The sequence below is a fragment of the Callithrix jacchus genome, chromosome 8 (genome assembly GCF_049354715.1).
Source record: "Callithrix jacchus isolate 240 chromosome 8, calJac240_pri, whole genome shotgun sequence".
NCBI lineage: Eukaryota > Metazoa > Chordata > Mammalia > Primates > Cebidae > Callithrix > Callithrix jacchus.
Window position 1 is genome coordinate 109,894,599 of NC_133509.1, and position 22,975 is coordinate 109,917,573.

Consider the following 22,975-nt stretch of genomic DNA (forward strand, 5'->3'; position numbering starts at 1 on the left):
GAGGACCACCCCCAAAGGCCCAGCCCCGTCCCACCCAGGAGAGGTGCTTAGAGGTCCAAATCGGGTGCGGCCACAGGGAGGGAGGCAGGAGCCAGGGGCCTCGGTAGGCACCATCCCTCCACCGGGGTGGTCCCGAGGAGACAAGGCCAACTGCACAGAGAGGGTGTGCCCTGTGGGCAGGGTCACAGGAGCCCTGGGACCTCCCTCTGTCTGGGGCCTCCCTCTTTGGAGGGCTTTGGGGCCTCTGCTTACCCTTCCTGGTGGCTTCCTCTTGCTCTCTAGGGAGTGGCCCATGGAGAGGACGTGCAGAGGTGCTCGGGGAGGATGTGGAGGGACAGCAGGTGCCCCCTGCACTCCTTGCTCCCTCCCTTCCTCCTCCAGGAGCCCCTGTGCCTTCCCTGGGAGGTCTGACCCAGGCGAGCCTAGGGACGAAGGGAGGAGGTCATTAATCACCATTATTTATTATTTCTTATGTAACGGGGTGTTATGAAACGTGCAACCCTGTATCAGGCACAACTGGGAATATGGGAAAGACAGTCTCTACCAGTAAGAGCTTCCCAGGGGATGACCAGGTAGGACCAGGAGCTACTTGGTGACCTGCGAACTAGCCTGGAACGTGGGGTACAGGCCAGGCTGGGCTCGGGCTGAAAGTGGGATGGTCCTGCTGCAGCTGAAGAAAAGGAAAACGAAGGAGAGGAGTGGGCAGCGGGAACCCCAAGGTGGGGAGGAGCTGGGTTTCCACCCCCACCCCCTGCACCTCGCCAGGCCAGGCCCAGACCAGCTCTGGCTCCGGGGTGGCCTGGGTCACAGCTGGAGTTGTCACAATATTGACCCAGGAGGAGATAACATCCAAAGGGCTTGGAGTCCCAGTCGGACAAGGAGGGGGATGTCGCCGGAAAAGATCCCTGGCCCCCAGGGGGATCAAACTAAATGGGGCTTTAATAGGTCTCTTCCAGCTCAGATTTCATGGGTAATTGGAAGCAGGTCTCCAGCCGGGCAGAGTGGGCGGCCCTAGTGGCCTGCTGGGCGGCCTCAGCAGCCAGGAGACAAGGAGGGCCCAGGCGGGGTGGAGGTGCCCCCCCCATGCCACCCCACTGTAGCCTGGTGGACCTCTGGCCTCACTGGGGCTTTTGGGCTCCCTTCTCTCAGTTCCAGAAGTGCTGCTGCTTTAACCCCTTCAGGGAAGCAGGTAGACAAGTGAGGAGACCTCAGTCAGCTCCAGGGAAAGAGAGCAGCCTGTCCCAGCCATACATGCCCAGGCTCCTTCAGTCATTCAAATACACATTAGCATTTAAAGCTGGTAACAGCTCTGGAAAAGAAAATCTTTAAATTTTTTTTAAATCACAAAAGGGGTACATACTTGCTGAAACAAAAGTCAAGGTATATTAGTAAAAAGGAGATTTCTCTCCCCACCACACACCCATTACTCCTCTGTCCTGCTCTCACCACACCAGACTCTGGGGGCAGCTTCTGACCGCAATTGATTGGCTTCCTCCAGAGCATCTCCAATGCCTGCTGTTTTAGCTCAGCAATACATCGTTGATATCCTTCCAAAGCCAGTAACTACGGTGTGGACATTCTCTACTCCCATTTTAAAGATGAGGAAACTGAAGCTCAGAGAGGTTTCACAGCTGCCCTGAGCTGCACAGCCAGGCCTCGTTCTCATTCTACCACAGCTTTCAGCCTCTTCTCTGGAGCGGGTGGATGTGACTGGCAGAGGGCTAGAAAACCCTTGGGGAAGGAGGTTGGGATGGGGGAGAGAGGCTGGAGGATGAGAAGGAAGTGGTGGCGGCAGGCCAGGGAGGGAGTGAGTTCTGCTTGGAATGTGGCAGTCGGTGCCTCTCCTCCCTGAAGGGCTCGGGTTTTCCTCGGGCAGTGGAGCCTGGGGCCCTGGAGGCCTGGGCTGGACAGAGCTGGGCAACTGGCAGTGGAGGGGTTTTCAAGGCAAACCTGGCAAGAAGGCAGGACGGGTTGCATTTCAGCCTGAACGTGCCTGAGATATGCACGTGTCCCCAGGCCTGGGGGGCATTTCTTGCCTGACACCACCAGTGGGGGCTGGCTCTGCCTCTGCCGACTGAGGCTGACAGCTGGGTGCCTGCGCTGCCTCCATGGCTGCTGCAGTCTCTAGCGCCCCGGCCTCCAGCACATGCCGCAGTGAGGGGGAAGCCCCTTATTCCAGCCATGGCCCAGAGCAGCCAAGAGCCAGCTCTTACTCACAGAGGGCCTGGGGCACTCCTGCAGGGAAGAGCCCGAGGGGACAAGCAGGTAGGAGGCCAGTGTGGCCTGGCCTCGGCCTGAAGTGTAAACAAGGCAAGCTCTGGAAAGGTCCTGACCCAGAGGCCTCCACACCACACACCTAGCGTTCCTCCTTCCTGCCCAGGACCTCCAAGGGAGGGACCCTGGAAAGCGAGAGGACGCAGAAGATGTATGGAGAAGGAAATATCCAGTGTCCCTCCTGGGCGGACAGAAGCACACACATGCTCACGCACACGGGCACATGCAGGGGTGAACTCAGGAGTGTGGCACGGCTGCCCAGCAGAGAGGGCTGGAGGGATGCTCTCAGAGAGGCAGGGCCAGGGACCTAGTGGTCTTTGGAGAGCTCTTCACTCCTGAGATTGTAGAAAAATGCACCCAGACCTTGGAGGGGGTCACACAGATTCTCCCACAAGGCACTTAGGCCAATCAGGGAAGACGACATTGATCCATTCTGTTCGCCAATGTCCTTAGCAAACCTATTCTGTGCCAGGCTCCATGTTGGGAGTACAGAGGTTACCTGCAAGGCATGACTAGTGCCAGGTACTAGTGGGAATGTGGGAAAGAGGGTACCTTCCGGAAAAGCTCATCCCCCATGTGGGGCCGGCTGGGCAGTTGTGGAGGGACTACAGAGCAAGCTTTGGCCAAGCTCAGTCCCAGATGAAGACCCTGCACCCCTACCCCAGCTAGTGGCCAGCTTAAAGGAGCCTGGAAAGGCTTATGTCTGCTCTCTGCCGGCAACCCACTCCCATCCCCACAGTCCTGGCCCTGGCTGGGGCCCCAGGAAGGAAATCACTAAGGAGGATTGAGTGTCAATTCACAACCTAATCCCATCAGTGCACACAGCTACAGCACTGGCGGCCCCCTCCCCTGCTCTGCAGACCCTGGCGGCTGCCGGCTGTCAGGCTCAGCCCCTGCCTGGCTGCCCCTGCCTGGCTGCGAGGCCAATTACTGCGGCCTTAATCACCACGGTGGCGGCGGCGGCGTTAACAACTGTCTGCTCATCAGTCTCCTTCCTGGGGCGTCGCGGAGGGGATGACCCCATGCAGCTCTCCTCGAAGGAGCCTGAAACTGGATCCCAACAACAGCCTGGTGGCTGCCGTCCAGGGAAACGCCTGGCTCCCTTCTGCTGCCTGCTGGTCTCCTGTGTGTTTGCCCAGCTCCTCCTGTCCTGCGGCTTAGAGCCCACGAGGACAGGCCCAGGGACCCCGAATCCCCTAAGCGAGCACTAACGCCATGGTTCCCTACGGCCAGCATTGCCAACAACTGAGCCCGGGAAGGCCGATGCTCCCTGGCAGACAGAGCCAATTGGGTGCCTGGATGTTGAGGTCTGGCTGGCATTTCCTGTGTTGGCTTTGGCTGGTGAGGCCAGGCCAGTGGGCTGCCCTCTTGACCTGAGCCGAGTCAGGCAGGCACGTCCCAGATTCTTGAGCCCACTGACTTCTGCCCTGCGCCCCACAGGGAGTCTTGTTCTGGAAAAAAGATCTCCCTCCTGGCTTGGGTTCATGCTGAGCAGCCTTCCCTGCCTTGTAGGGTGCTCTGACAGCCCGAGGCCTGGCCAGCCCCCAACCTGGCTGCCTCCGTGCCTGCTCCTAGGGCTCAGGTGGATCTCCAGGCTTCTGGATGTGGTGAGGTCCCTCTGCATGTGACCCTCAAGGCTGTGGTCGGGGGCAGGGTTCTGAGCTCCTCTAATCTGCTCCCATCTGTATGTGGAATAATTTCCCAGCCCAAGACCTGAACCCCTAGGAGCCGTCAGCCCCAGGTTCCAGTTTGGGAGCCTGCAGGAGATCTTATTCCCCACCCCTAAAGGGCCAGCTTCACCTGGAGGCTTCAGCAATGCTGGCTCCACTTCCTCAGCCGTGTCAGCTGTGTTTTTTTTTTTTTTGGCACTGGGTCTCTGGGACATCAGATTGTCCAAAACAAGACAACCTCATGATACTTATTTTTCCAAAGAGCACCATCTGTACACAATTAGGCTTTCTGTGTGCAGCATGGAGCCTGCTGCCCCTGCCCTCGTTGCCCTATTCCTGCCCTAGCCAGGTCCCTCTGGGGCATGGAGTGCTCCTCGTTCCCTGTGGCCAGAGGTCTCTGGCCTAAACCTCAGCAAGGCACTGGCCTGCAGTGCTTCCTTTTCTTCTCCCAGACTTGGGATGCCGGAAGAGCCCCTGGGAGAAGCAGCAGGACATGGGAACCACCTAGAGCATGAGCTCTGGAGTTAGAGAGACCTGATGATAAACCCCAGCTGTACTACACACCAGCTGTGTGACTTAAACATGGTGCCAAACAATACCTGATCACCTGGTCAGCAAAATTGAGACAATCAAGGTAACTGCAGTGGGCCTGGCCTATAGAAAACCCTCAACAGCTGTCATTTACCTAGCTACTCCTCTGTAGGGGGCTGGCTGGGCAGCCACTAAGGAATCTGCAGAGTAGACCTAGGCCAGCCTTAGGCCACACCTGGGAGAGAGATGCTGTACCCCCACGCCATTAGTTGCTTCCTTGCCCAGGCTGGCTCTTGCCTGAGCCACTCAGCTCCAAGTCATCAAGGATTTAAGACAGGGAGCTGCAGGGGGCATTGGGAGGAGATGGTTGGGTCGCTGAACCCCTGCCTGTTTTTCTGAGCACCCCGGGTCCTCAATGCCAGGTCCATGGGTGCTCAGAAATTTGCTGAATGTGTGGTGAACAGAGGAAAAGGCTCTGGGTTTCCTATGCTGCTCATGGAGGACGAATGGACATGATTTTCCCGAAAGTTTTGGGGGATAGTTATCAAGAGACTGAGGAGTGTTTATCACTTTGATGAGCAATTCCACTCCTGGGATTCTCCCTTGGAAAATCACCTGAGATGCTGGAAGTCAGGCAGGACCACAGAGGATCCCCCAGAAATTTCTACCAAGATGTTTTTCTCTCGGTCATTTATAATGACAAACAAATAAACCAAGCAAGGAGAGTTTCTCAGTATTTAAGAATAGGAGACTGCTGAAATACATTCTGCTATTCCATCTACAAGCAATGAAAGGGCAGCACTAAAAATCATGTTTAGGGCCTGATGTGGTGGCTCACACTTGTAATCCTAGAACTTCGGGAGGCTAAAGAGGGTGGATCACTTAAGTCCAGGAGTTTGAGACCAGCCTGGGCAATGTGGCAAAATCCCATCTCTACAAAAAATAAAAAAAAAAAATCTGGGTGTGGTGGCATGGGCCTGTAGTCTCAGCTACCTGGGAGGCTAAGGTGGGAGGTCTGAACCTGAACCTGGGAGGTCAAGGTTGCAGTAAGCTGTGATTCTGCCACAGTCATCCCAGCTTGGATGACAGAGTGATATCCTGTCTTAAAAAAAAAACATGTTTAGAAAAAAATTTTAATGACATGGCAACATCTGAGTAAAAAAAAATCAGGATATTTAACACCTGACAAGTATAATCTTGATCATGTTGGAAAAACAGGTTATGAATGGATCAACAAAATGTGACACACAACGGAATATTACTCAGCCTTTAAAAGGAAGGAAATTCTGACACATGGTCCAACATGTGTCACCTTGAAACTGATATGCTCAGTGAAAGAAGCCAAAGAGAAAAGGACAAATTCCGCTTATTCGAGGTGCCTAGAGTTGCCAAAGAGAGACAGAAAGTAGAATGGAGGTTGCCAGAGGCTGGGGGGAGGTGGGAATGGGGAGTTGGTATTTCACAGGTACAGAGTTTGGGAAGAGCTGGCTGGTGCTGACGGCTCGTGCTGACGGTAAAACAGTGTGAATGTATGAATGCCACTGTACACATAATGATGGTTAAAATGGTAAGTTTTAGGGCTGGGTGTGGTGGCTCATGCCTGTAATCCCAAAGTAGCACTTTGGGAGGCTGAGGTGGGCAGATCACAAGGTCAGGAGTTTGAGACCAGCCTGGCCAATATGGTGAAACCTCACCTCTATTAAGAATACAAAAAAAATTAGCTGGGCACGGTGGCTTGCGCCTGTAATCCCAGCTACTCAGGAAGCTGAGGCAGGAGAATTGCTTGAACCTGGGAGGAGGCAGAGATTGCAGTGAGCCGAAATCGTGCCACTGCACTCCAGCACTCCCTCTCAAAAAAAAAGTAAATTTTATATTATGTCGATTGTACCACCATTTTAAAAATAACTTATAGGGAAATATGTCAAAATGTTCATAATGAATATTTTTGAGTGAGGGGCCTAGGAGTGACCTCCGTTTTATTCTTTTTAGTTCCTACCATTTCCCCCCTAGTAAATGAGATATTTTGTTGTGTTTGTTGTTGGTTTTAAGGAAGCTTTCTCCAGCGTCTCCCAGATGTGTGCGGGGGCTGGGCGAGCGGGGAGAGGCTTGGTCCAGCTGCAGTTACAAAGGAGGGAGGCCACAGTCTGCTGAAGGAGGCGGCTCAGACAGGGCTTGGGGCTCCCAGGCTCCCCTTAACTCTCTTGGCCCTACAGGCTAGCCTCTTTCTCGGCCTGCCCTCGACACTCACCAGGCGCCTCTGCCCCCAGCAACAGCTCCATCACTAGCCTGACGGAGCTGCCCCGGCCCTAGTGGGAATGTGGGCTCAGGGCTTTCTCAGACTGTCGGTGCGCGAGACGCCTTCCCGCTGCTGCTCCGCCCCATCCCAGCTGCAAAAACAACAGCCCATACCCAGAGCCCTGTTATTGCAGCCCAGAGTGGAGCCTTAGTGGATAGCGGAAGGAGTGGGGAGGGGGCCGGCCAGCCCTAAACGGGCCTGGGGTAGGAGCTCCCTGGGGAGGGCTAGAGTCCCCTCCTGCTCTTTCTGGGGAAGCCTGGCTCTGAGGTGTGTGGGGAGGGGGCGTGCAGGGGCCTGTGGGACTCGGGGACTGAGAGTCAACTCTGCCAATGGCCTCCCTGTCCCCCTGGGGACTGTGGGAGGTGGGGGCAAGCGAGGGGAGGAAGTAAAGCCACTTGGGAACCGCTGAGCCAAGCCGTGGGCAGGAGGCGGCACCAGCGTGGCTCCCGGCCGGGCCAGGGCCAAGGCTTTCCCACAGAGTGCAACTGGCCACCGGGCTCTGCGGAGCCGTCCACCCTAGTCTGGGGCCTATGAGCCTTGGGAAGTTTCTGCGCTCTCTTCCCTTAGGGGACGGGGACTGGTGGCCTGTGCACAGAACCCAGCAGGACTCTTCCTCTGCATTCCCCGGTGCCCTCAGGTGTATGCCAGGCATATTATTGAGGCTGGGGTTCGGCTCTCAGAAGCCTGATGCCCAGCCTTCTCGGCACCCATGCCAGTTTCACCTGTCAGCTCCATACTCGGCGGACAAGGAGAGGAATGCAGAGCTTCTATCATTAGAGTCCTGAAGCCTTCAGAGGCTGGTGGGAACCTGGCCCCTGTCTGACCTCTCAAGGACATTCCTCCCATTCTAATGAGAAGGGTGTGGCTATGGTGGAATCAGAGGAGACAGACACCCTGGGTTAGACCCTACACTTGGTCCCCACCAGCTGTGTAGGCATGTCACACAACCTGGGCTTCAAATTCGTCTGCTGTAAAAGGAAGATGTTAGCATTACCTACAGAGCCCTGGGAGCCTTCGAGGAGATTATATAAAGTCTCTGGCACAATGCAGGTGCTTCATCAGTGCTTCAATGCGGGCCACTCGATTCTTCTTCCTCAAGATGAAGAAGGGAAATTAGCTGAGATTGGAAAGAATTTTCTGACCTCTGTTGTCCCCACCCCAACATTCTGTGCAATGGAGACAGCAGCTTGAGAAGTTTTGCCTTCTCCCCTGAAAACCCTGCTCAGTAACCAATTAATCAGACTACCCTCTGATGTTAGACAATGACTGTCTGTCAGAATATTCCTGGCCACGGGCATCAAACCAGGGACAGAAACTATTCCTGGGATGGGTGGAGGGAGGGAGGGAGGCCCTCTGAGGGCCTCCACCTGCAGGTTGGTCACCAAGGGCCACATCTGCTCCAAGAGCGGCAGGAAGCTGCTGGGACCCAGGACACAGGCATCCAGACTGGGCTGCAACACCAGGCAAGGAGTCCTTGAAAGAGACGTTCTCAGCTAGTTACTGATCAGTAGCAGGTTGGGCGCCATGGTTCAGCCTGTAATCCCAGCACTTTGGGAGGCCAAGTCCAGCGTATCACCTGAGGCCAGGAGTTCAAGACAAGCCTGGCCAACATGATGAAACCCCATCTCTACTAAAAATACAAAACTTAGCCAGGTGTGGTGTCACATGCGTGTAGTCCCAGCTACTCAGGAGGCTAAGGCAGGAAAATCATTTGAACCCAGGAGGCAGAAGTTGCAGGGAGACGAGATTGCGCCACTGCACTCCAGCCTGGATGACAGAATGAGACTTTTTTTTAAAAAAAAAAAAAGGTCAGTAGCATCAGATGTCTCTAAATCTTTGAGCTTTACCATTTATCAGAGGTCACTGTTATTAACATCTTCACTGACAGACAAGATCAGTGGAGATGGGGCTTTTGAGGGGCAAACTCTAGGAGATGTATGTGACTTCCAAATCCCAGCTTTTAAATGATTGAGCATTAGTGACTAAGAGAATAACTGGCCACTGGGCCTTGATTTTTACTTTTTTTTTTTTTTCCAGAATCAGACTATATTGTTTTGTGTACCTAATGTTTGGACATTCTCACTTAGCAGAATGGACCTATCAGTTGTAGAATAACTATCTGCTGACTAGACCCAACCCATCTCACAGGGCTGTTGTAGACACCAAAAGAGATAAGGAAAACGAAAGTCTCTAACCAAAAGGCAAAAATCCTCTAAAGTGTAAGGGATGATGCTGTTTATTAGTATTGCATTTCTCCTTGCACAGGGCCTGTTTTCCAGTATGCAATGTTGGTGCTTAGTATAAAGGTGCATAATAAGTATTTGTTACACATTAAATATGTTGATCTATGAAGAGCAACAGTTAATACACAATCCTACTAACAATAGGGTAGGATCATTTATTTTCTTTTTTTTTTTTTTTTTTTTTTTTGAGACGGAGTTTCGCTCTCGTTACCCAGGCTGGAGTGCAATGGCGCGATCTCGGCTCACCACAACCTCCGCCCCCTGGGTTCAGGCAATTCTCCTGCCTCAGCCTCCTGAGTGGCTGGGATTACAGGCACATGCCACCGTGCCCAGCTAATTTTTTGTATTTTTAGTAGAGACGAGGTTTCACCATGTTGACCAGGATGGTCTCGATCTGTTGACCTCGTGATCCACCCGCCTCGGCCTCCCAAAGTGCTGGGATTACAGGCTTGAGCCACCGCGCCCGGCCGGATCATTTATTTTCTAATCACATACCCTGGTACCACTACCTGTGTCTGTCATTAGACTTTCTCTTCAAATTCCTAGCAATTGGCCTCATGCCTATAATCTTAGCAATTTGGGAGGCCAAGGTGGACGAATCACCTGAAGTCAGGAGTTTGAGACTAGCCTGGCCAACATGGTGAAACCCCATTTCTACTAAAAATATAAAAATTAGCTGGGCGTGGTGGCGCATGCCTGTAATCGCAGCTAGTTGAGGCGCTGAGGCAAGAGAATCACTTGAATCCAGGAGTCGGAGATTGCAGTGAGCTGAGATTGCATCACTTTACTCCAGCCTGGGTGACAAAAGCGAGACTCCTCAAAAATAAAACCCGCAGAAAACAAACAATTCCTAGCAATTGACCATGATCAAGTGTCAGGGAAGCTCAAGAGCAGAGCCAGATGCTACAAAATATAAATCCATATTTACAGCAAGATTAGCTTCTTGTTTAGCAGAAACAATCAAATAATGAACTCCTCCCTTAACTGAAAATAGGCTTGGGCTCCTGGGAGGACACAAGCAGCTTAGTTAAGGCTCTAGCAACTCAAAAAGTTAAGCCAAAGGCTCTCCCTTCAGGCATGGCTAGATCTAAGGGCCCACATCAGCTCATCGAAAATCATCAGCTCATTTGTTCTTTCTCTCTCTGTCTAGGACTGGGCTGTACTTGCTTCTCCTGGAGCAGTTGGCTGACTTTCTCCTACACTAGACAAGCTCACCCCACGAGGCAGGAAAGATAGCCATTGCTAGTCCAAAGCCAACCTCTTTACAGCAGATGAGGACAGAAACCTGCTTTCTTCCCAGGTCCATATAGTGAATCACAGGGAAGGACTGACTGGCTTTGCATGACAAATCAGCGTGGAAGTTGGATGATGGACCAGACCCAGGTGTGGTGGGCCAGGCCTGTGGTTAGAGGCCACTTGGGGCACGAGGAGGTGCTGGGATTGACAGTTCCAACCAAATCACATGAGATGAGGAAGGGCAGTTCCCAACGGAAAGCTTGTGCAGGGTAGACAAAAACAACAGGTGTCTACTACAATAGCACTTGTTCTCAGGTTGCACAGAGACATGACTTATCCACCAAAACAATCAGAGAAGGATAAAAACAGTAGCACATTCACATGCCCAAGTGCTGAGTCAAAGCCCTTCAGGAAAAGGAAGTGATCCTATGGCCTAAAGCAGATTCTTTAGAACAGGAGGATAAAGTCACAAACATTTTAGTAAGCCTCCCCGGCCCCAGTTGAGAATTATCATCATAATCACCGTATTCTCCAAATTAAGTCCAGGAAACCGTTATTTGATAATTATGCGATCAGCCATCATGTCTGGAATTGGGACTTTTCTGGAAAATCTGGAAGATTTGATCAACATAATCATATTTCTGGCTGAAAGAAAGGGACTGATAGATTTCTTATGTTTCTTAAAAATAACTTTTATCATTATGAATGGCATATGTTGATTGTAGAAATTTTGGAAAATACAGAACAGTACACAAATAAAAATAAAAATCATTCTTGCATTTTATTAGGGTTGGGTGTGACTGAAAGTGATGGAAACTCCAAGATAACTGTGGAAGTTAAACAAGACCGAAGTTTATTTAGCTCTCAGCTGTATGAAGCCCAAATGTAAATATCCCAGGCTGGTATGAGAGCTTCACTCCTCAGAGACCTAGAGTGCCCAGGCTCCTTCTAGCTCACTCCTTTCTCATCCCTACAGTATGACCTATATCCTCATCATCTAAGCTGGCAAAGCAGAAATGCAGCAAGAAAGAGAAAGGGATAAAGAGGCCAAGGACTCATCCCAGCTATCTCCTAGGGAAGGTTCTCAGAAGCAGCAACAAAATATTTATACTTCCATACCTTTCCATTGGTAAGAACATAGTCACGTGACACATCTACCTGTGAAGGAGACTGGGAAATGTAGTCTTTATTCTGGGAGGCTACTTGCTCAGCAAAAACTCTATTACTTACTGTAGGAGGGGAGAGTAGCTTTGGGAGCAGTTGTCTCTGATAAACCTGTAATCGTACTATCCAGAGAGGTCACTGTTAATGTCATGATATATGTCATTATACACACACACACCCATATACATATATATGTATGTATAAGAATATGTGTAGTGTGTATATTTATATATATAATAATATAGACAAGTAACATATTTTTAGAATGAAATTGAGGTCCCACCAAATATACTATTTTTATATCCTGCTTTAGAAAATTTAGACTTTAAACAGCCTTTTTCATTATCTATTTTAGCATTGTGTCATTTAACAATTACAGCTAGAGTTATTTAAAAATTTGCTTGGCACAGTGGCTCATGCTTATAATCCCAGTGCTTTGGGAGGCTAAGATGGAGGATCACTTGAGCCAAGGAGATCAAGATCAGTCTGGGAAACATAGCAAGATCCTATCTGTAAAAAAAAAAAAAAAAATAGCCAGAAGCGGTGGCCCACACCTGTAGCTGCAGTCCTCACTACTTGGGAGGCTGAAGTGGGAGGATCAGTTTGAGGCTACAGTAAGCTATGATTGGACCCCTGCACTCCAGCTCGGGGGACAGAGAACCCTGTCTCTTAAAAAAATGACCAGTCCCCAAATGTAATGCTTTATAGTTTTATTTTAAATAGATGTTTTTATTTCATAAATCCTGGTTTCATTTTAACTATTTTGAAATAAATTGTAGATTCACAGAGGTTGCAAAGAAATGTACACCCTTCTCTCTCTTGATCCTTCTCCCAGACTACTATGATGCTAACATTTTATACAACCATGATACAATGTCAAAATCAAGAAAAGGGAATTGGTACAATCCATAGAGTTTATTCAGATTTCACCAGTCATACGTGCATTCCGTGTGTGTGTGTGTGTGTGTGTGCACACAGTTTTATCACAGGTAGCCCTGCATAACCACTACCACAATCAAGAAACCCAACTGAACTATTAATATCACAAGACTCCTAGCGTTACACCTTTGTAGACACATACCCCACCCATCTGGAACTCCTGGAAATCACTAATCTATTCTGTATTTCTATAATTATTTCATGATTATTACATAAGTTATGCAGTATGTATACTTTTTTTTTTTTCTGAGACAGGGTCTCACTCTGTTGTTCAGCCTGGAGTGCAGTGGCACAATCTCAGCTCTGCCTCCCGGGTTCAAGTCATCTTGTGCCTCACCCTCCTGAGTAGCTGGGATTACAGGCGCATGCCACCACGCCTGGCTAATTTTTTTGTATGTGTATTTTTAGTAGAAACAGGGTTTCATCATATTGCCCAGGCTGGTCTTGAACTCCTGGGCTCAAGTGATCCGCCTGCCTCAATATCCCAAAGTGCTGTGATTACAAGCACGAGCCACCACACCTGGCCTATACTTTTGAGATGGGTTTTTTCACTCAGTACAATTTCCTTGAGGTTAGTCTAAGTTGTTGCATGTATCAACATTTCACTCCTTTCTATTGCCAAGCTGTATTCCATGGTATGGATGGACATAGTTTGTGTAAACATTCACCAGTTGGAAGACATTGGATAGTTTCCAGTTTTTGGCTATTATGAATAAAGCTGCCATGAACATTCATGTACAAGTTCCTATGTGGATGTTCTTCATTTCTCTGGGATAAATGACCAAAAATGCAATTGCTGGTTTGCATTACAAGTTCATTTTTAGTTTTCAAAGGAACTACCCAATGATTTTCAAGAGTGATTGTGTGCAATCTGCCTTTTAAACCTGACAATATGTTATCAACAGTTCTCCTTTGCTAAGCATTTACCATATCAAAATCCCCAAAACCGATATTCCATTGTATGACTGTACTATAACATTCTTTGGTTTGCTTATGTTGAAAATAATTATAACAAATACACAATCATAACTTCCATTTCAGTTTTGAAGAATCACAAAGACACATGGAAACTATAAAGCACCTGAGGTACCTTTCAGCTTTCCAGTCTCAAAAACAAGAATTACCTTCAACAGAAAGTAGCTCAGCCAGGCGCGGTGGCTCACACCTGTAATCCCAGCACTTTGGGAGGCCAAGGCGGGTGGATCACGTGGTCAGACGTCCAAGACCAGCCTGGCCAACATGGTGAAACCCCATCTACACTAAAAATACAAAAAAAGAAAGGAAGGAAAGAAGAAAGGAAGGAAGGAAGGAAGGAAGGAAGGAAGGAAGGAAGGAAGGAAGGAAGGAAGGAAGGAAGGGAAAGAAAGAAAGAAAGAAAGAAAGAAAGAAAGAAAGAAAGAAAGAAAGAAAGAAAGAAAGAAAGAAAGAAAGAATGAATCCCGGGCATGGTGGCACATGTCTGTAATCCCAGCTACTCAGGAAGCTGAGGAAAGAGAATTGCTTGAACCTGGGAGGCAGAGGTTGCCATGAGGCGAGATAATGCCACTGCATTCCAGCCTGGGCAACAGAGTGAGACTCCGTCTCAAAAAAAAAAAGTAGCTCATCTTCCAAGTTTAACACATGAGGAGAATAAAGCTGGTATCATTTCAGCTTCAAATTTTAATAAGATTACTTTATATCAAGGTAATATAGATCACAAGCATGGTAACAGTCAGGTTTAAAGTACTTTTTGGACTATAATGTTCTAGACCAATCTCCTAGTTTTTAATTTTTAGGTTTCTGATTTTTGTGTTAGAAATAATAAAGTAAAAATAGTATTGTGAGCCAGGTGCGGTGGCTCATGTTTGTAATCCCAGCACTTTAGGATGCCGAGGCAGGTGGATCATTTGAGGTCAGGAGTTTGAGACCAGTCTGGCCAACATGGTGAAACCCTATCACTACTAAAAATACAAAAATTAGCCAGGGGTGGTGACACAGGCCTGTAATCTCAGCTAGTCAGGAGGCTGAGGCAGGAGAATTACTTGAACCCAGCAGGTGGAGGTTGCAGTGAGCCAAGATCATGCCACTGCACTCTAGCCTGGGCAACAGAGTAAGACTCTGTCTCAAAAAAAAAGAAAAAGAAAAAGAAAAATATTATTGTGGATAACGGTATGCCTATTTCTGATTATTTCCTTAGAATGCATTCCAAACATGGATATGCTGGCTCAAAGGGTATAAATGAACATTTTTAAATCTTTTGCTGTTTCCCCAACTAAAATAGCTACTAAAAGGTGCTAATAAAAGGTGCTTTAATTTGCACTCTCACAGGAATATATGAGAATTGGGACAAAATTTCTAAAAATACTAATACTGCAACAAAAATGGCAGTCCAATGGTTGCTATCCAAAATACAGTATATAAATAGACGATACAAATCAACTAAAAACAGATAAATACCTAACATCAAGTTGCTTTGGGCTGTAATTCAAAATTACATAAACAATAGAGAAATGTATCATTTTATATAATACATCTAAAAGCAGGGCAACTTCTGGATATGCTGATTTCATACAATTTTAATAAAAGATACCACAGCGCATAGACTAACAGTGCAGGCTCTGAAGCTAGACTGCTGTGTTTGCATTCCAGTTCTTCCACTTGCTAGGTGTGTAATATTGAGCAAGTTACCCTATTTTTGCCTCCTTTCCTTTTTGAAAATGGTTACATTAATAGCACCTATCTCAAGGTTGTTGTAAGAATGAAAAGAGTTAATATATATATAATACCCACTAACTGTTGATATTGTCAAGGGCCTAGGTCCTTTCTGTTTTTCGTTTCTTCCTTTTTTTGTAAGGGGGAAAGCGGGTCTCACTGTGTTGCCCAGGCTGGTCTCAAACTCCTAGCCTCAAGTGATCCTCCCACCTCAGCCTCCCAAAGTGTTGAGATTACATGTGTGAGCCACCACACCCAGCTTCTTTCTGTTTTTCTGTTTTCCCTTCCTCAGCATGTTAACTTTATTCCCAAGTCTTGAGACCTCAGGTCACAAGATAGCTGCAGTATGTCCAGGCATCATATTCAAAATTCTCTTCTTAGCCATAGAAGAGACTAAGTAATCTTTTCTACTTCCTTCTTAAGAGCAGGGAACCCTTTCCAGGAAATCCCAAACAGACCTCTTTCATATCCTGCTGGCTAGAAAATAAGTTACCCTACACCAATTTGTAAAAACAGGAGAATGGAATTAGCATGATTGGTTTAGACCAATTTGGATTTATCCATTAGTTACAGTCACTTTATCTATAGACAGAAACCAAACAAAATCAGTTTTGTTAATAAGGAAGAAGAAAGAAATGAATATTGGGTGGATGACCAAAATATCTGCCACACATTGCATTAGAAAAAGGGGCAAACCATATGAGCAGAAATTCATAAGAGAAGAAATGCAAATGGTCAATAAATATATAAAAAATGTTCATCTTGACTAATAAGCAAATAATGAAAATTAAAAGGAGTTGTATTTTCACTTTCAAGTTGGCAATGATGAAAAAGAATGATAATTGCCAGGCACAGTGGCTCACACCTGTAATCCCAGCACTTTGGGAGGCTGAGGTGGGTGGATCATGAGGTCAGGGGATCGAGACCAGCTTGGCTAACATGGTGAAACCCTGTCTCTACTAAAAATACAAAACAAAAAAACCGATAATCATCTACAACAGCAACAAACATAGAAAGTGGATAGTAATAGGTCTTACATGAGATGTACAAAGCCTACATAGAGAAAATTATAAAATTGTACTGAAAGATGGTAAAATACCATCTTCATTGAAAGACTTGGTATCTTATTATCTTAAAGTTGTCAATTCTCTTAAAACGGATACATAAAGCAATTCCAACCAAAATCTCAGTAAAGTTTTTAATTTAAATATCTTTCAGCAATGTTGTTTTTAAAATATATATGGAAATGGCTGAGCCAGTGGCCATGCCTGTAATCCAAGTACTTTGGGAGGGTGAGGCAGGATCGCTTCAGGCCAGGAGTTCAAGACCAGCCTGGGAAACAGAGTGAAACAGAGTGAAACCCTGTCTCTACAAAAAATAAAAAAAAATTATCGGGGTATGGTGGTACATCTAGAGTCCCAGCTATGTGGGAGGCTGAGGCAGGAGGACTGCTTGATCCCACGAGGTCAAAGCTGCAGTGAGCCAAGATTGCACCGCTGCATTCCAGCTTAAGCAACAGAATGAGACTCTGTCACTAGAAAATAAAATAAAATATTGGCTGGGCATGGTGGCTCACACCTGTAGTCCCAGCACTTTGGGGGGCTGGGGTGAGTAGATCACATTGAGATTGTCCCATTGCATTCCAGCCTGGGTGACACAGTGAGACTCCATCTCAAATAAATAATAATAATAATAAATAGGCTAGGCATGGTGGCTCACACCTGTAATCCCAGCACTTTGGGAGGCCAAGGTGGCCGGATCATGAGGTCAGGGGATTGACATTATCCTGGCCAACATGGTGAAACCCCATCTCTACTAAAAATACAAAAATTAGCTGGGCACAATAGCGTATTCCTGTAATCCCAGCTACTCTAGAGGCTGAGGCAGGAGAATTGCTTGAACCAGGAGCTGGAGGTTGCAGTGAGCCAAGATCGCACCACTGCACTCCAGCCTGGTGACAGAGAAAGACTCTGTCTCAATAAATAAACAAATAAATAAAATAAAATAGAATATATAATAAAAATGCAAAGGCCCAAAGCTAGTTAAATAATTCTTAAAGAAAATAATGAAGCAAGAAAAAATTTCTTACCAGAGACCAAAACTTTTGTTCAACAAAACAATAGCTGCTGGGTTTAGTGGTTCATGTCTGTAATCCATGGGAGGCCAAGACAGGTGGATAACTTGAGCCCAGAAGTTCAAGACCAGCCTGAGCAACATGGTAAAACCGAATCTTTACAAAAAATACAAAAGGCTTGTGTCTGTAAATCCCAACTACTTGGGAGGCTGAGGTGTGAGGATCAATCACCTGAGCCTGGGAAGTTGAGGCTTCAGTAAGCCTCCTTTAAAAAAAAAAAAAAATACAATAGTTAAGAGAATATCATATTGATTCAGAAATAGGCAAATTCAGTGATGAAGCTTCAGAGCTCAAGCGATCCTCCTGCCTTGGCCTCCCAAAGTACAAGGATTACAGGTGTGAGCCACTGCACCTGGATGGATTTTTTATTTTATTTTTATTTTTCTGAGTTGAAGTCTCACTCTGTCACTTAGGCTGGAGTGCAGTGGTGCTATCACAGCTCACTGCAACTTCAAACTCCTAGGCTGAAGCAAATCTCTTACCTCAGCCTCCCAAGTAGCTGGCACTACAGGCACATGCCACCACACTTGGCTAATCTGTAAAATTTCTTGTAGAGATAGGGTCTTGCTATTTTTCCCAGACTGGTCTAGAACTCCTCACTTCAAGTGATCCTCCTACCTTGGCCTCCCAAATTGTTGGGATTATAGGTATGTAATCTCAACACCTGGCAAATCCACTGTGCTTGGCTGAATGTCTGAAATCACACCAGTGGCTTCGATGATGTTTCTGCCGCTGCATCGTAATATTTTCTCAAACAGTGAAAACATTTAGGGACACCCAAAGAATGCTGTAGTATTAGAAGGGTGGTGGAAGCTTCTGTTTATGATAAAAGTCATCGGTCAGAAAATCAGCTTGGATTAGCACTAAGTGTTTTACTGGGTAACACCCTGCGAGTTTTAGTAGCTTGAGGCAAGGACGAGGGGCAAGAAGTTCTTGTGGAAGCTGCTGGTCTGGGTGCTGCTGGCCTTGGACCTGGCAGTGGGGAAGGCTAGTCAAGAGACTGCACACGGGGTGGCCCCAGCAGCAGTACCCTGTAAGCCAGACTGACCAGCTGCTCCTCAGACCAGCTTGGGGAGCGGCAGTTGCTGTGGGCCAAGGGTGTGGTGGGAGCTCCCAGCACTGGAGACCCACGGACTCAACCCAGTTACCTCACATGGGGCCTTTCCTGAGCAAGGTCTCGAAAGCGCAGGCCACCCTGGCCGAGCAGCACCACCCTTTCCTAGGCTGCACTCGCCCTGTGGGCAGCCCTGACACACCACTTTCCCAAGGCTGTTGCTCACTCAGATTCTGTCCGTTTGCTGTGCTGAATGCAGCCAAAATGCCTTTTTACAATTTGTGATGCCTTACCGATTTGATCTTAATCCTGTATTTAAAGTTTTCTAACACTGCCTTATACTGTGTTTCTCTTAAATAAGATAAAAAAGGCATTAAGTATAAAAGACAAGGCTGATACCTTTGAACACATTAAAATCATGAACTCTGTTCAAAGACATCTCAAAGTAAAGAAGACAAGCCATAGTTGGGAGAAGATACTTATTTATACAATAAATAATTGAAAAAATATTGTATCAAGAATATATAAAGAACTCCTACAAACCTATTTGGAAATATTTTTAAGCCAAAAACAGTAGGTAAAAGGCGCAAACAGACAATTCACAAAAAACTCATGGCCAATAAACACATGAAAAAAATAAACAGTAATCAGGAAAATGCAAATTAAGACCATAATAAAATATCCTTTTATACCTGGCTGATTCCCAAATAAGAAGATATTTGATAATATCACATGTCGGTAAGGATGTGGATCAGCTGAAACTCTTTAAATATGGAGGGAGCATAAATTAAGTGAACCACTTTATACAACTAGATCTATTTGTAAAGTTGAACATTCATATAGCCGATGATCCAGCTATTCCACTTATATTAGTGCCAAGACATACACAGCACACTATTTATAGTTATATGCACCCACTCCCCCTCAAAAGATTGGAAACAACCCAAATGTCTGTTGAAAAAAAGAAATACATAAATTATGCTATAGTCACATGAAATATTAGTGCAAATATGAGAACTACAAGTTCTCACCAGTACAAGTTCACCACTGCAAATAAGAGAATCACAGGTACATGTAACAACATGGGTAAATTTTATGAATGTCATATTGAGCAGAAAAAAGTGAAATATACCACATATTTCCTTAATTGTAAAATAACACTAAACATAAATTTTATCATCTTTACCCCTTTTTTTTTTGGACGGAGTCTCGCTCTGTTGCCCAGGCTGGAGTGTAATGGCGCAATCTCGGCTCACTGCAACCTCTGTCTCCTGGGTTCAAAAGATTCTCCTGCCTCAACCTCCTGAGTAGCGGGGACTACAGGCATGTGCCACCATGCCCATCTAAGTTTTGTATTTTTAGTAGAGACTGGTTTCACCATGCTGGCCAGGCTGTCTCAAAATCCTGGCCTTGTGACCCACCCACCTTGGCCTCCCAAAGTGCTAGGATTACAGGCGTAAGCCACCACACCTGGCCTTAACTCTTTTTAAGTGTACAGTTTAGTGAAAACTGGCATCAAGTACATTCACATTGTTGTGCAATATAAATGCACAACCATTATCCACCATCTAGCTCTAGAACTCTTTCAACTTGCAAAACTAAAACTCTGTAGCCATTAAACAGTAACTCTCCCCCTCCCCTCAACCCTGGCAACTACAGTTCTACTTTCTTTTCTTTTTCTTTTTTGAGACAGGGTCTTGCCTGGAGCCCAAGCTGGGGTGCAGTGGCAGGATCATAGCTCACTGCAGGATCATACATAGCTCACTATAGCCTCCACCTCCCAGGCTCAAGAGATCCCCCCCATCAGCCTCCCAAACTACTTGGGAGTACATGAATGCATCACCACACCTGGTTATTTTTTAAATTTTTTGTACAGATGGGGTCTCCATGTTGTCAAGGCTCGTCTCACAACTCTTGTGCCCAAGCCATCCTCCCACGTTGGCCTCCCAAAGTGCTGGGATTCAGGTGTGAGCTACTGTGTCCAACCAATACAACTCTACTTTCTATCTCTACTAATTTGAATATTTTAGTTTCAAAGTGAGGAACTGGTTCACATTCCTTAACCTGTTCATTTTGTCATCATGCTTTATAACTTGCATACACACACATATACATTCTTCAGTATATATAAAATAATATATACCTTTTTTGTTTTTTTTTTTTTTTAGACAAAGTCTCGCTCTGTCACCTAGGCTAGAGTGCAGTGATGTGATCTCAGCTCACTGCAACCTCCACCTCCCAGGTTCAGGTGATTCTCCTGTGTCGGCCTCCCAAGTAGCTGGGACTATAGGCATGTGTCACCATGCCCAGCTAATTTTTGTATTAGTAGACACAGGGTTTTGTCATGTTGGCCAGGCTGGTCTCAAACTCTTGACCTTCAGGTGATCTGCCCTTCAGCCTCCCAAAGTACCAGGATCAGGTGTGAGCCACTATGCCTGGCCTATATACCTTACTTTTTTTAATGACTTGATATATATTTAAAAAAATGACAATATTCAAAATTGGCTATAATATGATAAATGCTAACCAGCATGTAAATTGATACAATTTTAAAGACATTTAAAAATTAACACACAATTAGCCAGGCATGGTGGTGTGTGCCTATAGTCCCAACTACACAAGAGGCTGAGGTGAGAGGATTACTTGAACCTGGGGTGTGTTGAGGCTGCAGTAGGCAGTGAGAATACCACTGCACTCCAGCCTGGACAACAGAGTGAGACCCTGTCTCAAAATAAACAAATAAATAAAAACTAACAGAAAAATTGAGAAATAGTTTATGGCTTTTTAGAAAACTATATTTTCGGCCGGGCGCGGTGGCTCACGCCTGTAATCCCAGCACTTTGGGAGGCCAAGGCGGGTGGATCACGAGGTCAAGAGATCGAGACCATCCTGGTCAACGTGGTGAAACCCCGTCTCTACTAAAAATACAAAAAATTAGCTGGGCATGGTGGCACATGCCTGTAATCCCAGCTACTCAGGAGGCTGAGGCAGGAAATTGCCTGAACCCAGGAGGCGGAGGTTGTGGTGAGCCGAGATTGTGCCATTGCACTCCAGCCCGGGTAACAAGAGTGAAACTCCGTCTCAAAAAAAAAAAAAAAAAAAAAGAATACTATATTTTCAACTTCAATTTCTGATGTTCATTGCTAGTACACAGAAATATAATTTTTGTATCCCTGCTAAACTTATTAGTTCCAGGTGGTTTTGTTTTTGTTGCTGTTGACTCTGGGATTTTCTGTGTAGACTATCATGTCTTCTGCGAACAGGGACAATTTCTTTCTTTCCATTTATTACGCTTTTTCTTTTTCTTGCCTTATTGCAAGGGTTAGGACTTCACATATGATGTTAAATAGGAGTGGTGAAAGTAGACATCCTCGCCTGTGCTGATCTTAGGGAGAAAGCAATCTTTTACTATGAAATATTTTTAGGTGTAGGATTTCGTAGATAACCTTTATCAAGTTCAAGAAGTTGCTTTTTGTTCTAGTTTTCTGAGAGTTTTTAACATGAATATTCAGTTTCGTTAAATGCTTCCTCCTGCATCAATCCACATGATCATGTGGTTTTACTTCTTAGATTGTTAATATGGTATATTATATTGTTTTTTAAAGTGTTTAACCAGCTTTGCATTCCACGTTTAGGTTTTACTTTGTAATTACATATTCTTCTTTTTTTTTTTTAATGTATTGCAGGATTTGATGTGCTAGTAATTTGTTGCAAACTTTTGTCTCTATGTTCATGACAGATATTGATCTGTAATTTTCTTTTCTTTGTACTGCCTTTGGCTAACTTTGGTATTGACCTAATCTTTTTGGAGGGCAATTCGTCAATTGTAACAAAAGTCTTTAAATCTGCTTGCCTAAGGATTCCACTTTGAAGAACTTATCTTAAGGAAATAGAGATTTCTATTACACACAGACTTTGGGTTCATATAGTCCTGGATTTAAGTATGAACTCATCCCTTTATTACCTGCTTAAATTCTGTGGGTCTGTTTTCCAATCTGTAAAATGGGGATAAGAGGACCTATTTCATACTTTATTAACTGAGACAATTCACACAGTGCCCAACATCCGGTAAACTTTAGGTGAATGGTAACTCCTGGTATTATGTTATACTCTCCGGCCTCTCTGTAGGAAGACAATTCTGTCCATATCAGAGGATGTCATCTTTGCTTCTGCATTGGCTCCCACTTTGAATCTCCTTAATGTAAGCAGTCTTCCTCATCTCTAATTCTGCCGTCTTCTTTTTTTTCCCGGTTTTGTTAGACTCCTGTTAGCTGAAAAACAGTGGTTTAGACCTAATTCTGCCGTCTTCTATTAGATGTGTTAGGCCTTGAGAAGACAAAGCAACAAAAGATATGGTCCTTGTTTTCAGAGAGGTGAACCTACTAGACACAGGCGCAAACAGTACCAAGTAATGTAACAGAACAAAAGTGAGGCGTCTGCCCAAGAGGCAACCGACCTTGGACACGCATTCAGAGCGTCAGTGTCAGGGCACGAGGCGGTCCCCGAGCTGGGAAGCCAGGAAGGAGTGCCGCAACTTCTTCAGTGTAGCCTTCAATCGTGGTCGGGGGTCGCCTAGAGACTTGTTGCTTCCATAGCAACGGGACCAGCCACCCTCTATAGGCCGGACGGGTTACTTCTGCTCACCTTCGGCTGAGCCAAGAGAGGCCGCGTCCGGTCCTCCAGCCCCGGAGGCGCGCGGACGCCCGGTTGGAACTGAGTGACCCGAGTCCCACGTCTCTGATT

General features: G+C 46.4%; 1 long non-coding RNA gene across 1 annotated transcript; it reads right to left on the bottom strand.

Annotated features, from left to right (window-relative positions):
* Positions 1–289: 289 nt before the first annotated feature.
* LOC118144988 (uncharacterized) lies at positions 290–22,795 on the bottom strand. The gene is made up of 4 exons (XR_013521410.1): positions 22,689–22,795; positions 10,774–10,861; positions 7,766–7,864; positions 290–422 (listed from the first exon to the last, which is right to left on the bottom strand). It is a non-coding gene; the product is annotated as an uncharacterized LOC118144988 (long non-coding RNA).
* Positions 22,796–22,975: the final 180 nt, after the last annotated feature.